Raw genomic sequence first — 18,974 nt, forward strand, 5'->3', positions numbered from 1 at the left:
CCCCTGGGGGAGGCTGAGGACTCGTTCACTGCCTTGCAGCAGTGTCTTTGGCATGAGCCCCCAGCATTGGGTCCGACCCGGCAGGGGCACCCCCCACAGCCGCCATACTGTGAGGAGTGGCACTTGCCCCCCTGAATCATTGTAATGTAAAGCAGTGGTTTGTTGTAGAAACAAAAGAAATTAGTTAAAATGTTCTAGACTGGCATCAGCTAAGCTAGCCAACAGTTCAGAACTGAAGTTCCAAGTGACGAACATAATCTAAGAAGGAAGACCAAGAGATGGAGGGGAGAAAAGATAGATGTGATGTCACTACAGCCAAAAGAGGAAAAGGATTTGAGAATGAGTGATCAGCTTGCATGACTACCGAATTGGTGTTCATGGATTCTGCACACAAGAGATCATTAGTACACTTAAAACACAGGCACAGAACTGATAAAGGTAGAGAAAGAAACAACACTCGTCATATCTTTGGAGACAAATGATCCAAAAATTGACAGTAGAGAAATGTCAGGCCATTCAGAAAGAAACAAATTTGTTAATTATTATTTTGATTTTGTATAAAACTGCTGGAATTTTAGGAACATTATCAGCATAGATAAGAACTGATTGAAAGGAAATGATGTTTAGGGAAACAGCAGGATGAAGAGGATAAAATGCAAACTCAAGTGGACTGATCTTTACATACAACATAAAACAGGTAATATATAGTTTTGGGAATTGGCCACTGTTATATTTATTTCAGATAGATTGGTAAATTATGAAAGGAATATATACATACATACATACATATATACATACATACGTATATATGTATATTTACTATTTTAAAAACTGTTTTGCATTGACATGAAAGGCTTTAGTCATCATCACCTTTGAAGATAAATTAAGGTTTTAGGTTGAAAGAAGATAGAGAAGGAATGAGCTCATTGTTGTGGCCATAAAATCATGACCTTAAAGACACTTTTGAGGCGAATGTTAAGTGAAAGAAAGAAGGTGACCTTGGCAGACAACTTCAGTAAGCCGTGAAAGATTTATTAAAGATATTCAAGATGGAAACCTCCTGGGAAAGTACGGTATTCCTCCATCCTCTTGGTTCTGTCCACCCTCAATTATTGCCTGAACCAAGCCCTTGCCAAGATAGCATCAAAATATTTAATGTAATATTTTTCCCATCTTAGCTCAGAACTTGTCACACACTGTAACTTTTGAAGCATAAGATCAATAGAGAAACTAATACTAACTTATTTTTCTTTCCACATAAGTTTAGGAATGGATTTAGCCTTACCAGAGACCTTAGCAACCTCAGAATTTTTTTTTCTATTTAATTAAAGAACTTTATTTATTTTTTTCTTCAAGGGGGTTGCCTTATGTATCATCTTTAGTATATTCATTTTGCCAGCATAGACTCTGAGGCTTGGGATCATAATTTGGTGAAACCTGGAAAAGCAGTTACAAGTACTGTGAAATGGTAACAGCTGGTTTCTTGAGAGATGACTGCAAAGTGAACAATAAATAGTTGGCATGGATTTACATAGAATGCGTATTATCAAAAAGTGGCAATTCACTTCCTAAACAGGATGACGTGAAAGGACATGAGAATTCACCAAACTTGTCAGCTTATCTCACATTTAAAACAGGAATTGCTGTTTTTGAGATTTCCACTTAATACTTTTTGATTGTGACCAAGAACAACACACTGCTTAAAGCATTATTATCATCAACAACAAATTACAGTACCATGAAAAAAATCATATGCAATGGTATTTTTAATGAAGAGAAAAGGCTAAATTTATAAAGAAAGGGGGTTTATACAAAGAGTAATAGCTTAGTTAAATAATACATAAAATAATACATTGTATTGGTTTTATTCATTTTTTATTTTCTTTCTCCTTTTTGTATCTTCAGTTTTTCCTTTTTAACCAATTGCTAATCTATAAAGTCAAATAAAATGATTCTGAGAATTGATTTCAAATTTGTAGTTATGTAGTCAAAATGACTTTGTCAATATTAAAAGTCAAATAGTGTTTTCAAAAATAGAATAAAATATAATAATACATTCTCAGTTCACAAAAATACAACAGAATATTCTTGTCAAATCTCATTTGTATAGTTGCACCTCATCAGACCATTCTTTCTATGGTAGTATGGCAGCAGCTGAAATTTTGATTAATCAGTAGCAATCTTACCATAAAATATGAACAGATGTGAAGCACTGATCAGAACTATTATGAAGCTGTGTGGATGGAAAAAAAATATTCAAGAAATATTTGTATGAATCCAACAAAATTGCCCTTTGAATTTCACTAATCTAAAATTTCCAAAGAAACCTGATATTTTTCATTATTATTATGTCATATCTACTAAATACTATTCCTAGTTTGTTGTTCCTGAAGTTTTAAGTGTCCTTTGGTACCATATGTTTCCATTTGTTGGAATTCTGCTATTTTCTTTCTTTTATAAGTTTATTACTCCTGGCAATTAACTTGTTTCACTTATGAATAACATTATTTTGCCTTAATTCCTGAGACAGGATTGTGAAATTTAAAGCAGTGTACGCTCTTTTTGGTTTTCCTTCATGGTCACCATTAAGAAATCAACTAGAATAACCTTTTTGTTATTATCAATAATGTACCAATAATGTGTTACTATGTTCTTGCTTATTAACAGCTATAATATACATGTGTGTATAGCTACATAAAGCAATGCCATGTTATAAACATATAATATGTATATATTATATATGTATGTTTTATGTAAGACATCTATAGTAGACACAAATATATATATTTATGCTGTATAATATATACAGTCTATTTACATACATAATATATGCACATGCATAATATATGTGCAACACATGTAATATTTATATAGCCCTATTCATATATGTTTGTATGTATTATATATAATATAATGCTTATACCATATATACATATGTGCAATGCATATAATACTATGATATGAAAATATCAAATGCTACATATTACAAATACTATAATACCTATATGGCTGGATTATATTCATACACATATATAATACACATACAAATATAGTGCATTTACATAATAATGTATGTACATTTATATATGCAGAAAGATAAACACATTACATTTACATTACAACTTGTACTATATATCATGTATAAATAACACTTTTATATTTTATAAATGTACAAATCTATATACATACATACTTATGCTTGGCGTGTGTGTATTTATAAAAACAAACACCAACACAAAATGTGGAATTCAAATTGTTTTCAGAAAATTAAATTTAAAGCTAAGTTTTAGTTCTGTCTTAAAAGTGACCAGTGATTATATTTTGAGGATTTTAAAAATGTTCGAGTTTTCTCAAATTAATCAGCCACATTAACCATCATTACCGCTTGTCTCCAGATCTATTCCATGTGATTCTTAACCTTCCTTGACCTGCCCTTTTCTGGTAAATTTGGACCCATCATTCTTGAATAGATACATAGGTCACAAGTGAGAAAAAATACTTGAAATTCCCTTTGTCATCTCTGGAATGTATGATTAAAAACCTGTCACGTACTGGAGATGGAAACAATGAATCATTATGTTATCTCTATTCTGCGTTAAATGGCCATTTTAACCTTAGTGCTTCTCTGTATTCCAGTGTTTGGGACATTTTAACACTTTGCTGAGTGCATAATATTTGGTCAGTGCTTCCCATAAGGTTTGCAAATAAGCACTGATTGCAAGATAGCACCACAACCACTGAACAAAGAAGTATATTTTATTTGAAAATTTTAGAGTCTGTATTTGGAATTTTTTTTCTTTCTTCATAACACAATTTTTAACTTCATCTAAAATTTATACATATTTATGGGATAACATGGTGATTTAGTAAATGTTTTGATTCATTAATTATGTATGTAATGTGGCAAAAACATTCAAAATCATTTACTGGTAGCTCCTTTGTAGCATATGTTACCTCTCTCTACTGTATATACAACATGAGTAACAATTGACCTGTTAATCAACTGCTGCTCACCCTTGTTTGCTCTCTATTTTCAATGGCCTCTTATAATTCCTGTCTACTATCATTTTTTTTGTGAGATCACAACAACAAAAAACTAAACAAGTACCTACAAAGATGGATTTTGACATGTGAATGAGATCATGGACACTTTATTTTTCTTTTCTTGGATTTTTTGCCTTAACATAATGACCTACTTGTTTAGCTCCTGCTCATACTTTGGAATCTGTTATGTGTCAAGTGCCTAGCTCCACCAAGCTGATTGGGCTGATTCTACAATTTTGCACAAGTGATTCTTGCATTTGATATTTTCCTTTCCTAATTTCTGCATGTAGTTATGCACTTAAGTACCAATAACATTTTCTTTTCTGCCTTAACTATCTTTATGAATTTCATCCTTTTTTTTTGTATCTTCTCATTGTCTTCATTGAAAATTAGGTCATTTACACAGTAACTGTCAAAATTATACAATAAAGACTAAGAACGGTATTTCTGAGATTACATTGGTCTATTACCCATAAATGAGTTGATAAAGTGTTGTTTAGTTAAGAATGAATGTCCCACCTGTACATATTTTAGTCTGTGGTAAAAATGAAAGAAAAAATGGAATTATAAGTTTTTAAAAAAGATTGATTTTATTTTTATTGGAAAGTCAGATAGAGAGGAAGAGCTTCTGTCCATTGATTCACTCACCAGTCAGCCGCAATGGCCGGAGCTGAGCCAATCCAAAGCATGGAGTCAGGAGCCTCCTTTGGGTTTCCCACGAGTGTACAGGGTCCAAGGCTTTGGGCCACCCTCAGTTGTTCTCCCAGGCCACAAGCAGGGACCTGGATGGGAATCATGGCCACCGGGATTAGAACTGGCATCCATATGGCATCCCGGTGCTAGCAAGGAGAGGACTTCAGCCACTAGGCTACTGTGCTGGGAGCCTGTAACTGTAATTTTACTTTCAGTTTTGCTGCCATCTGTTTAAAGATACATTGCAATGACCTGTCTTTATTCTGACACACAGTTTGGTGAAACTGCGTTTTTTGAGATTAAGGTACCTGTTTCATGGCCCAGATGTGCAAAATACTTGACAGATGTTGTATTCCTCCTTTAGTTTCCCAATCGCTCTTTTAGATGGATTTACTGCTTTTTTATGCAAGAAGTGCTGGGTTCCAGTAAAGATACCAATAATTTTATATGCAGTGATCATGGCATGCAGTCAGTCTTGCAAAATTGTGAAAACAGCAGCTGTGTGAAACTTACTTTTACATTTTTGTACACAATATATTTGCTATATTTCTTGCTTGCTTTTTTATCATAAGTATAACTTCAGCAGTTTGGTAACCTTGAGTTTTATATGTAAGAAAATGTGTAAGTTCTCATGGCAATGAAAGATATTTAACTCATTAGGATTCTAACTGTAAGCATTTTTTTTGAGAAATGTTAAACATTCACTGTATAATGTGCAGAATAATCACAAAATGCCCATTATGATGGCTTCTTACATTCTTTTATATTGCCTCGGAGAAGAGACAGCAGGTTATAAAAAAAGGCTGTTTTATTTATGGGCCTAACAGCCATTGAATGAGAAAAATCACAAACATTAATGTATGCTTTTGCAAAGTATTCACATGCTATTTGGAAGTAACCTTCTTGGGACAAAGTGCACTGGGACATCATTGTAAATAGAAGTGAAGAGAAAATGAAAACTACTGATATTTTTTTCCTTAGAATGCTTACATTATGCAATGCTTGATCTAATCAATTTTAATGTCTCAATTACATTTACTTATTAAATATGAGTCAATGTGCAAGCTAAAAATAAATTCATACTTCAACTATAATGGAAATGTAAAATAAATCTCCCAGTAAAATTGTGATACTCGAAACTTGACCATTTTCTTTTTAATGATTATTGGGCTTTGCCACAGGTTTCTGACTTTTGTGAATAATCCTTTCCACACTTTTAAGATTCCTGTAGTATAAAAATATATATTAATATCTGCAAACCTAAGAAAGTTCTTTTTAAAATTTTTATAAGAATTACTGGACAAAACAGCATAATTTTTCAAGAAAATTTGGAAATAGATCTTTTTCTCTCCAGAAGAAAGACAGTAAATCAGCATGTATTGTTCAATTGTTCTGTGAAGTAAATTTCAAGGAGGATAGATTATTGTCTCCCAGGAGAGGAGAATTAATTGGCTACAGAATGTTATCCATATAAACATGGATCATTTTATATGATGAATGAAAATCCATGCCAAAATTTTTCTTCAGTGTTACATGATGGGCTGTTCCATGAAAGGAAACTGAGTTTGGGCAGGATCAACATTCCCAGAGAAGAGACAAGACATATGCAGTCTCAGGTCCACAGGAATGCTCCAGCCTCATCAGCAAGCCCAACTCCTTGGTGTTAAGACTGGCATCCAGGCTAACTGCTATGAGACATCATTAAACAGTATAGACTACATCCAAGAATTCAGTGTTATTGTTAGAGTTGAAGGGTAGCCGACAGTAAAACTAAAATACGTAAGAAAGACACTTCAAATTGCAATATATTTTGAAAAGAAATTAGAAGAATAACATTAATGGAGGATTTTAAGACTGGTTTCTCAGATGAAGGATTCGTATTTATTCCAATGACCAAATCAGAATATGTTGCTGGTTATGTGCCAATTGAAAGCATACATGCTGCAGAGGGAGCTGGTAATGCAGAGGAGATGGTGACATCTGTGATGGTGAAATTTGTTGGACACACAAGATCATGTAATTTCAGGAATCAGAAGGTAAGAGACAGAGTGCGGTGATGACTATGTAATAGCTTTGTAATTGGCAGGAGATACTTCATGAATGATCTTGGGGGTTGATGTGAAAGTACTGAAGTTTTTTCTAAAGTGTGTGCAATCTATTGCACAGTTCCGTTCAGGTGAATGACATGTTCAAAGAATCCTTTTCCTTGCTCTGTGGAAGCCTTAGAATTGTTTTCTACTGTATTGTATGATGGTGTCTATGTAGAAACCAGGCTATTTTAATAAAAAAGAAGCTGAAAGGCAGAGCAAAGATGAATCACTCTTTATTAGAGAAACATACCCAGGTGTATGCAACTAAAGGAAATAGCTTGCCATGATACTGCCAATGTCTCTTTTACTGATTTTTTTTATGCTCAGTATGATTATGTTCTTTATTCATATCTCATGCTAATATCAATGGAATGGTGACTCTCCCATCAGGTTATTTTATTGCGAAAAAGGTTTTTTTAGAAGTTAGTGAAAAAAAGGTAAGTCATATTCTTTAATTCCACTTTCTTTTTCTGCCCACTCTTATAGAAGTGGATAAACAGAGATGTATACTTATTCTTTTAACCAATCTTTATAACATCTACTATTGTTACTCAGGTAATAGCATTTGCTTTTATACTTTGGAAAAATTTTTTTTTGTACTCAGCCTTTTTTTCATCAACATATTGTTGTTATGTGAGTATGTCCATCATTTTGTTTATTTTTAGTAGATGAACTGATAGAAGCTTGTCTTAGCAAAGTCTCCGTTGACATCTGTTATATTTCTTTGTAATGTATTCAAGGTATCGATATTTGTTACTTTCTAATAGACTGCATATTTGCAACTATATTACATTCAAAGCAGGTTTGGAAGTACAAAACAACAATTTCCCCTGTAGTTCCTCCTCTTGTGCAGCCATGAACTTCTAATTATCACCAGGCTCTTCCAGGGTGCTTATCTGGGTGCAATTGGTGAGTCTACAGTGACACGTTATTTGATCACAGTCCCTGTCTAACATTGAGGACCCTCACTCTTTGTGCTGTACATCCATTGATATTGCCCACTGTCTATTGTTCTATACTCACTACTACAGAAACGCAAAGAGCAGGTGTGCATCTCTAACATTCTTCTCCTAAACTTCTTCATTCAGTCACTCTCTCTTAATTTTGGTAATCACTGATGTTTTAATGTACAAAGTTCATTTTCTTTTTTACTTTTTCAGAGACTCATGTAGTTGGACTCGTAAAAATTTACCTATTAATATTTACTTTTTAATTTTATGGTATGAAGCAAAGTTTCTACCATGTCTTCTAATTATTTTATAGTATTTATTTACAGTGTTGAATACTATTCTACTGACTGGATTTGCCACGAATCCTTCCTATATTCCCTTACAGAAGATTATATGGTTGCTCAGGACTTTTACATATTTTGCTAATACTGTTGTACACACCATTGGGCAAGCATTTCTGTGGATGTAGGTTTTTTACTTCTTCTGCCAAACATGAAAGCTTTTGCTACACAATAGCTAACCACAAATTCATCTTGGTGAAAAATTTTGAATTTTTCCCTCAGCCCTCTAGTATTGGTTGATAAATGTTATTACTGCATGTCCTTTACATTATTTCCTGTTTTGGATTTTGATAGTTCTTGTAGAGGTGTCATTGTATCCTGCTCTTTTAATTCAGGTTCCCCAGGGCTGGAGCAGTGACTCACAGGCTTGTCCTCCACCTGTAGCAGTGGCATCCCATATGGGCAGCAGTTCTGGTCATGCCTCTCCACTTCTGATCCAGGTCCCTGCTTATGGCCTTGGAAAACAGTAGAGAAAAACAGTAGAAAATGGCTAAAATCTTTGTGTCCCTGCACTCATGTTGGAAGACCAAAGGAAGCTCTTGGCTCCTGGCTTAAGATAGATTTAGTTACTGCTGTTGCAGCAGAAAGGTAGGTTTAAAGAGAAAAATGAAGATCATTTATCCTTTGATTCACTCTCCAAGTGCCAAAAGAGTTGGAGCTGAGCAGAGCTCTTTCTAGATATCCCAGGAGGATGCAGAATTCCAAAACTTTGGGTCTTCCTCTACTGCTTTCCAAGAACACAACAAGCTGGATCAGAAGCAGAGCAGTTGGGACTAGAGCCAGTGTCGTTTTAGTATCCTGGGATATGCAAGGTGATAATTTAGCGACTGAACCATTGTTCCCAGTCCAAAATGTTGGCATTTCAGGAGTGAAACAACAGATGGCAGGTTCTTCTCTCTGTCTGTCCTCTCTGTACATCAGACATTCAAATAAAATACATCTTTTAAAATTTATTTATTATTACTAGAAAGTCAGATGTACAGAGAGGAGGAGAGACAAACAGGAAGATCTTCCGTCCCTTGATTCACTCCCCAAGTGACTGCAATGGCTGTAGCTGAGCCGATCCGATGCCAGGAGCCAGGGTCCCAATGCTTTCGACCGTCCTCGACTGCTTTCCCAGGCCTCAAGCAGGTAGCTTGATGCGAGGCAGGGCCATGGGGATTAGAAGCAGCTCCTATACAGGATCCCGATGCGTTGAAGGCGAGGACTTTAGCCACTAGGCCACTGCACCGGGACCCCAAATAAATAAATCTTAAAAAAATAAAAAAAAAGAAAGAAAAGAATTTAAATTGTCCAGATTAGGTTCAATTAGACTGAAGCCCATTTTCCTATACTTGTTTTTCTGATTTAAAGATCTGGATGTTCTTATCAAAACTTGTTCTGAAATTTAATAGCCATTTTGATATTAAGATCAGACTTTTTGTATGTAATTAAAGGATGTTAATGCTCCCCTCATGAATGGATTAAGGTCATCATAGTAAGAGTTTCTTAGCTTTTGTGGGAAAGTGTCAGTGATAAATTCTGAACTCTGGCCCCTTTCTGCTGACCTTCTTTGCTCTTATTCACATGTGTTTTCCTATTCCCACACTATGTTTGCATCACATTAAGACGAAGTAGGAAGAGTGTCATCCCTTGCAGCCTGACTTGCTTCATTGTTACAGTAAAATCAGTGTAGTGCTGCCTAATTAAGAAAAAAATATTCTTAATTTTGTGTGTTGTTCTGGAGGGTAGCAATGTACTGGAATGTACTTGTTGAAATTGAAGGCTCAAATGCTGTGTCACAACATGGCAGAAAAGTAGAGTAGTGGAAAAATGCCAGACACACCTGTTTGCGAGAAAGAGATAGAGTCAATATTAACCAGCATGACAATAATGGAATCTCACAGTATTTAAATGTCCTACAAAGCCTAATGCATTGCCCCTAAATCTACTCAGTTCAAGCAGCCTTTACCAGTATTGACAGAGCATTAATCCAGTCCTTGAGAAAGTTGTTGGTTCACACTTTTTAAAAATTCATTTATTTTTATTGGAAAAGCAGATTGCAGAAAGAAGGAGATAAATAAAGATCCTCTGTCCACTGATTTACTCCCCAAGTCTCTGCAATGACTGGAGCAGAGTCAATCTGAAGTCAAGAGCAGGAGTTTCTTCTAGGTCTCCTATTTGGGCACGGTGTCCCTGGGCTTTGGATCCTCCTCAAATGTTTTCCCAGGCCTCAAGCAGGGAGCTGGAAGGGAAGTGGAGCAGTCAGGATACCAGCAAATTCCCAAATGGATCCGGGTGCAGGTGAGGGGAGCATTTAGCCACTAGGTTATACTGCCAGGCCCATCTCTTTCTCAAGTGTAAAGTTTCATGCATTAATTATCTCCTATTATCATCTATCTTATAATGGTCTCAAGACCATTATGGTGAGGATGAAATCTGTTAGTATACTAACATTTAAGCAAAAAAAAAGATCCATTTCAAAAGCCTCTTAACCTGAGATTTCCAATTCTCATATCTATGATTTAAATAAAGTTTGCGTACTTAATCATTACAATCTTTGGTATTCAGTTATAAGCAAATGAATTGATGTATTGACTGCTATACCTTGATTTTGTCAGTTTTTGACACATTTCTAATTTCATTGTGTATGTGTGTGTTCTCATTGTTGGATTTTAAGAGTTTTTTCTGCAGGCTGGATGGCAGTTTATTTATATGTGTCTATTTTGTGAACATTTTCTCTAGCCTGTTGCTTGCTTTTCATTCTCTTGACAATGTTTTTTGCAGAAAAGTGATTTTTAGTATTAATTGTTGTTTTGTCAATTGTTTCTTTCATGGACTGTGATGCTGCCGGTGCAACTAAAAAGTCATTGCCAAACTCAAGGTCATAGAAATTTTTCCCCGGTTATATAAGTCTCAAAACTTCAAAATTTACATTTATATATTTGCTGCATTTACTCAAATTTAGGGCTGGATTATGTGCCTGGTCTAGTTTAATGTTTTCATGGAGGGGTATTTCTAAAAGACCATTTTTCATTGCATCACTGTTTTTCTTTTGTCTGGTGTTAGTTGAGTATATTTATAAGGTCTATTTCTGTGCTCTCTGTTCTACAATCGATTTGGTTATTCATTTGTAAATACCAACCTGGTTAATTGTAATTTAAAATAAATCTTGAGATCATTTGGTGGTGTTCTTTTAACTGCTGTTTTCAATTTTTTGTTACTTATTTGCAGCCTTTGGTCTAACAAAATAAACTTTATAAAAGGTATATTGAGATCTACAAAGTATATTGAGATCTACTTTGACTTTTGACTTTGAATTTTGACTGTGATTGTACTGCATGCACAGATCAAGTGGGGATACACTGACATCTCAAAAAGAGAGAGGTTTTCTATCCTTGAACATTGAACAGCTCTCCTTTTATTTAGTTACTGGTTCTTTGGTTTCCCTTAACAAACTTTCGAGTGTTGTTCATACACATAATATACATAACTTGTTGAACTTGAGTCTGAGCATTGCTTTCACGTGGATGTAAATGCAAATAATGTTGCATTTCTTAATTTCAAATTCCACTTGTTAATTGGTGATGTACAGTACAGACAATTGGCTATTGCACAGTAGCTCTGTTTCCTAAAATTCTCATATAACCACTTAAGTGTTCCAGGATTTTTTTTTTTAAATCAATCATTTTACACAATTTTCAGCACAAAGTCGAGAGTCTGTGATGACAGTGGACATTTCCTTGAGTGTGCTCTTGTTATGAAAGTTTTGAATATCTTGAAGAATTTTCTTTCTTATGTAAACTGCTTTGTTTCTAGCATAAATAAATTTAACACGTCATATACTTTCTTTGGGTTCATCAATAGAAGTATCTGATTGCTTTTCTCTCATCTTTAGTTACACTCAACTAAATTATATTTTCTAATATTGCACCAGCTTTGCCCATTTTATAAATTTGTATAATTAATTTTCTGTCATTTTTATTTATATGTTATTTTTGAGACAATATTGCACATTTGTACATATTTGTAAATTTAATTTACATTACAAAGACAAAAATGTTTCAATGATTAAAGAGTTCAACATACAAAATAAAAAGAACATAGTTTAGTATGAAAATAAGCAATGGATATAAATAATAGTCAAGCAATTATCAATTTCACTCATACAAATTTTGATAATTTTATAGTCATTAAGACTATTATCATATATAAGCCTCACCAATTTGTTTCACAAAGATTTAAAGCCAAGCTTGGTTAAAAAAAAAACCCACTGCATTGAAAAAGTGTATTGAAAAAAAATTTACAACATCAGACGCTTACAAATAATTAAAATACCTCATATAAATAATCTATTAATGCATCACAAGGGCTTATTAAACAGGAAAAAAATAAACCGGAAGTGTGAAAAGGTAAAATTCACAGCAAACATAGATGGATTTGAAACTAAAAAGCTACATATTGAAACAAAAAGCCATTTTTTAAAGATGAGCAAAACAAATTTTTGGCCATCTTAAGAAAGAGCAACATGAGGAAACAACAAATTAAAATTTGAGATGAAAAAACTATCCCTCCAATTTTCTGCTCTTTATATGAGTCATGCCACTTAGTGTCAGCCATGGTAGAAAATTTAATATTTTTATGTCTATGTGTATTTAGAAGTTTCATTGGAATTCTACTTTTATTCCGCACTAGAGATGAATTCTGTTGCTTTTCTTTGGTTCCTGCTACTTTGGTCTCCATGACATCTTTCGTTTGTGAGGTTATGTGTGTTTATTCCACTTTTTAAAATATTGATTTATTTTTATTGTGATGGCAGATTTTACGGAGAGAAGGTGAAACAGAGAGAAAGTCACTGGTTTACTCCCCAAGTGGCTGTAACAGCCGGAGCTGAACCATTCTGAAGCCAGGAGCCTCTTCTGCGTATCCCAAGCGGTGCAGGATCCCAATGCTTTGGGTCATTCTCAACTGCTGTCCAAGGCCATAAGCAGGGGGCTGAATGGGAAGCAAGCTGGGACAAAAGCTGACACCCATAAGGGACCCCTGCACATGAGAAGTAAGAAATTTAGCTATCAGGCTAAGGTACCAGGCACTGTTTTATATTTTTGGTAGAAGTTGTCTTATATTGGGGCAAGCTTATGATATCTGACATTTTGAGATTGGCTCATTTCACTTAACATAAGTGTGTCCAATTAGTACCATTTGGTTGCAAACAGTACATTTTCCATCCTTTCTTGATAACTAAGTAGTATTCCATAGAAGGGATGTACCAGAGTTTATCTGGTTGTTTCTAAGTTTTTGTTTGTTTGCTTGCTATTCTTGATCGTGCATCTGTATAAAGGGCAGGTTCCTTTCTTACATGTTTGTATCAGTTCTTTTGTATGTATTCCCAGGAGTAGGATTGCTGGGTGGTAAGGTAGGTGAATTTTCAGTTGCCTGAATATTCTCCATACTAACTTCCAAAGTGGCTGCACCAGTCCACAGGCCCAAGAGCTGTGGATTAGGGCACTGATTTCCCCACATCCTTGTGAGCACATGTTGGAAGTTTTCCATATGTGGACCATTTTCATTGGAGTTAAATATTACTTTTATTTGAATTTCCCTTATTGCTAAGGAGCTTGAGCATTTTTCATATGTATGTTAGCTATTTGGATTTATTTCATTTGAAATCTCTGCTCCTTTGCCCATTTCTTAACTGGTTTGTTTATTTTGTTATTATTTGTTTCTGGAGATCTTTGTAATTTTGAATATTAGTCACCTGTCAGTTGTGTATTGTTCAAGGATTTTTTTTTGTCTATGTATCGGTTGCATTTTTCCCCCCACATTGTTGATTGATTATTTGGCCATGCAGAAGCTTCTTAGTTTGATGCAGTCCCATTTATTTTGGTTTTGACCACCTGTGCTTTTGATGATTTTTCTAGAATATCTGCCTGAGCCTATATCATTTGGAAGGTTTCCTGTGCTTTCTTTTAAATGTTTGATGGTTTCTGGATGTTGGTGTAGAGCCTTTATGCATTTAAATTTGATGTTTTCATATGGTGAAAGGAGATGGTATTGTTTCTTACTTCTGGTTGATATCCAATTATCCAGTGGCGTTTGCTGAAGTGACCTTCTTTTTTCTCTGTGTTGTGTTCGGTTGTCTTGAAGATCAGATGGCTGTAGATGTGTGGGCACTCTGCTGGTGATTCTATTTTGCTCCGTTGATCTTCCTCTCTGTTTCTGTAGCAGCACCAGGCTGTTTGATTACTAGAGTCCTAAAATATGTCCTAAGGTCTGGACATACAATCTCTCCGTTCTTATGCAGGATAGTTTTGGCTATTTGTGATCTCTTGTGTTTCCAAATAAATGTTTGCACCATTCTTTTCAGCCCTGTGAAGAATGTTTTTGATATTTTGATGGAATCACATTGAATCTCTATCTTATTTTTGTTAATAAGGGCATTGTGATGATATTGACTCTGCCCACCAGGAACATGGTATATTTCTTCACTTTTTTAAAACCTCATTCTATTTCTTTTTTCAATGTTTTGTAATTTTCCTCACAGAGATCTTCCACGTCTTTAGTTAAGTTTATTCCAAAGTATTTCAGTATCTTCTGTGTTATTTTGAAAGGTACCATTCTGACTAGTCCCTTTGTCAGCTTTGGAGTTGTTTGTATATACTACAGCTCTTGATTTGCATTCATTCATTTTGTACCTGCCACCTTACCAGCCCAACTCTCTTGTAAGTTCTAGCAGTTGTGTTTTTGAGTCTTTTGGTTCTCCTATGTATAGTATCATGTCATCTGCAGGCAGAGATTGATGTCCTCTTTTTCCCAGCTGAATTTATTTTTCTTGTTTAATTGCTCTTGTGAGGACTTCCAGTAGCAGGTATATAGTAGTGGTGATAACAGAATCTTTGTCTAGTACCAGACCTCAATAGGAAAGATTCCAATCTTTCCCCCTCCAGTATGATGCTGGCATTGGCTATTACATGTATCGCTTTGGTCATGTTGTAGAATGTTCCTTCTATGTCTATCTTCCTTAGAGATTTTTAGTTTGCAATGGTATTGGATTTTATCAAATGCTTTCTCTGAAATTTATTGAGACTACCATATAATTTATTTGTTCTTTATTTTTTTGGTGTGGTAGATCACATTTATAGATTTATGCATGTTAAACCAACCCTACATGGCAGGGACAGGTCCCACCTGGTCCAGGTGGATGATCTGACAGATGTATTTTTGTATTCTGTTGGCTATTTTTGTTGTTATTGTTGTAGATTTTAACATTTATGTTCATCAGAGATATTGGTGTGTAGCTTTCTTTCTCTGTTGTGTCTCTGCTTTTGGTATTAAAATGATGTTGGCCTCATAGAAAGAGTTTGGATGCATGTGTGGTGCCCCTCTCTGTTTTGTCCAACCCACAGCCTATGATATGGGCTAGTTCCAAATTTATAATATGTGCCTTTTACCCAACACACACTGCAACTTTAGAATACGGTTTGTATAATTATCTGTTAAATATCATCTCTGTAACAGTTTTAGTTTCATAGAATATGGTTTGTATTTATCAATATACTTTTTAATACAACATGCACTTATCATTAGTAGGATGATCAGATAGTTCTGTTTAGTATTTGTAGAAGTAGTGCAGGAAAAGAAACCTAAGGGAATAAATGAATAAATAAGCCAGATGCAAACATCTGTGCAAATCTTAACAGGAACTTATCATGCTGCCATAGAAGTCTGCAGTACCTCATTTAAGATGCCTCCAGTTTCATGTTAGACTTCAAACTGTACAAATTGTAAAAGCAATGAAGTTTTCTGTGGGCAATGTTGAGCTCATTCAATAAAGCCCAGCTTGCCTGCGTGATTTATTTAGACCATTAGGTTGTTAATTCTAGGTGCTTTAGTTGGTATTATATTGGCTATCACAAATCTTCTCTCTCTTTGTTCTGTTTAGAACAACATCCAAGTTCACAAAAGGAATCATTATGGGATGAACCTTTGTGAAATCCTATGGCCTATTGACAATTTCACTTCAGCTCTCAATTTGTATATGGATTGTTGATTACATAACCATTATTCACAGTACTACATTTCAGAGACATTGAGTGTATGTTCAAAACTAGTGCTATGGCTGACTATATCAATAAATGAATTTTGTATAGTACTGCAGTTATCTTCCATAATTTGGGAGGAGGAAAAGAAAAATCAATGAAGTTGTGGTTAACAGAGGCTAAGCAGAAAGTGTAAACAGTCTTTGCTGCAAACTCCCTGATGCTGAGAATCACTTTAAAAAGAGCCAGAGGAAAGCAGTCCTGAGATATAAGACTACCTCACTCTCATGTTTACAGTGGATGGAGTTCAGGAAATTCAAAGGAAACACCAGCCAAGAACGAATGTGATCAGCCTAAAGACACTTTTTATCCCAGAAAAGCTCAAACAAAGGCAGTGTGGTTATATTTCTCAAATGGCATCCGTCCTTAAAATGTTAGGGAGTTAGTAAGGCTATTCTTTTAAGTATAGACTTACTCATGACATACACACAAAGGAAAATAAAAGGCACGGGGACATGATAAATATTTAAGTCAAGTTGTTTTAAGTAAGAAAGAAACACCATTTTTATCATAATAAAAAGTCAAAGCTATTCACTGTTTGAAAAGCCAAAGACAGAACAACAAAGATATAAGAAAGAACAAATACATAGGAATAAAAGCTAACAGAACAGACACAAAAACAATTTTTGTTTGACAATCTCTCTGAAGTCATTTTCGATTGTGAGGACTGGAAGAATATGTAGAGGGTTCTTTTTTTTTCTGGGATTATTCTGAGTTAATTTCTGGGGTTAAAAGAGAAAAATAATGGTGTATCTCTCCTTGGGCTGAAAGCCTGCATTCAAAACTGAAGCATAAGAGAACAGAAGTAAATATATAAATGCATAAACAAGGAGGAAGGAATACCCAAAGCATTTCCAAGACAAGACAAGTCTCAGGTATCACAGTTGGAAAGAGAATACTCATCTTCCCCAGGCAATCAGAGAGAATAACTCAATTAATTTGCTTCACAGAATAGTTCTGCCAGTTGAAGTTTTTGTTCGTTTGATTTAGCTTCTGTATAGCTCCTTAAAGAAGAAAAACTTAGTGATGAGTATAAAACTTCTTCCTTTGTCTTTGGCTATGTTTCTTATTCTACACACTTCCTTGAAATAACTAGGTATCTTCTGTGATCGTCTGCTGGAGGACTGTGGCAATGTAGTTCTCAGTAGGAAGTGCATTCCTAAGAAAGTCTTGGAACCTTTTATAGGTAAAAATACCAAGTTCAACAACTGAGCCTCAACTAGACAAAAGAATGAAACACATTAGAGCATAGGTACAGATGTATGTGTTTAAACAACTATGGGCATGGTTTCTACATAAAGTTATTTTTCACAAACAAAGGCATTTTACGCATTTGAAAGACCTCTGTCTCAGACCTCTGCAGAGCATACACTGTAGTTCATAAGTTACACGGCTGCCAGTGGTGCCAGCACCCCATATGACTGTGAGTCTGAGCCTCAGCTATTTAATGTCTGATCTAGTTTCCCTCTAACGCATCTGCCAGCTTGGCAGATTACCCAGGTATTTGCTTCCTTTCTACATATTAAGGAGATAGGAGTTTCAGGTTTCTGGATCAGTCATCGACCTTGTGGCGATTTTGGTATTAATGGATCTTTTTTTTTTTTTTTTGGCTCACTCTCTCTCTGTAACTTCTGGGTTCACAAACAAATTGATCAATTAATTAATTTAAAATGTAATGGCAAGTAAAGAACAGCAGGAAGAGGAGAACAAGGACAAATAAAGAGAGGAAACCTCTCTGGTTCACTCCTCAAGCGGCTGCATCAGGAACCGGATCTCTGGCCTGATTTCTCACCTTCAGGGTGCCACAGAAGGGAGCTAATTATTATGAGGATAAGTTTCTCTAATGCATCTTTTCCGAAAGGCAACGCTCAGCCAAAAGCTCAAGGTCTCAGATGAAGAATGTTGTTCTAAGACAGCAAGTTTAGATATCGGAAGTCGTTAGGAAAAGACATGGGCATCCAAAGACCGAGACCAATCGACCATGTGCCTGAGAATGAAAGCTATGAAAATAGTCCCGCACTGGCAAGGTCTGTGGTTGGCAGGTCAGAACCTCAGGCAGTACACCTCCCTTGGTTAATTCAGCACGTGTTCTGCTCTCTCTGGGAAAAGCTGATCCGCCTGAAGGTCTCCTGGCTGGGGCAATGATTAGTCAGCAAATGACTCACAGACAAATTAGGTTGATATAAAATAGTTTTCGAAATCAATAAAATCTGATGAGACGGACATTGAGTTATTCTTCCTTCCCTATGAGGAACCCTATGACAGCCCAGTTTGAAAACCTTGTTATTTCCATTTCTTTTCTCATTACCCAGTGTCCCTTTTTCAAACCTTTGTTAAACCTGTGCAGGTTGTAGCACCACAGCAGGGGACCAAACCCTCGATGTATCTTCCACTGTCTCCCAGATGAATCAGGACAAGCTGAATGAGAAGCAGATTGGGGTGTGAACTAACACACATATGTACAATGTTAGTGTTGTAAGTAACAGCTCCTCTATGGGAGCTTCTGACTTGCTTGTAAGAGTTTGATTTTGAATCAGAAACACTATTTTGAGGATTTACTTCATAATAAGTAATATCTGTGTACATTTATTTCTAGAAAATGGATTTTGCAGCGATTGCAGTATTATTCTGAGGCAAAATAGTCCCATATGTCTTTTCTGGACTATCTAGCTGGACTGTCAGAAAAATATGGACAAGACTGACGGATGTTAGGCTAACCAATTTAGCAGATGCTAAATGAAGACATGACTTTGAGTTGGTAACGAATGATTCATGTGA

Source organism: Ochotona princeps, chromosome 12, assembly GCF_030435755.1.
Source record: "Ochotona princeps isolate mOchPri1 chromosome 12, mOchPri1.hap1, whole genome shotgun sequence".
Taxonomy (NCBI): Eukaryota; Metazoa; Chordata; class Mammalia; order Lagomorpha; family Ochotonidae; genus Ochotona; species Ochotona princeps.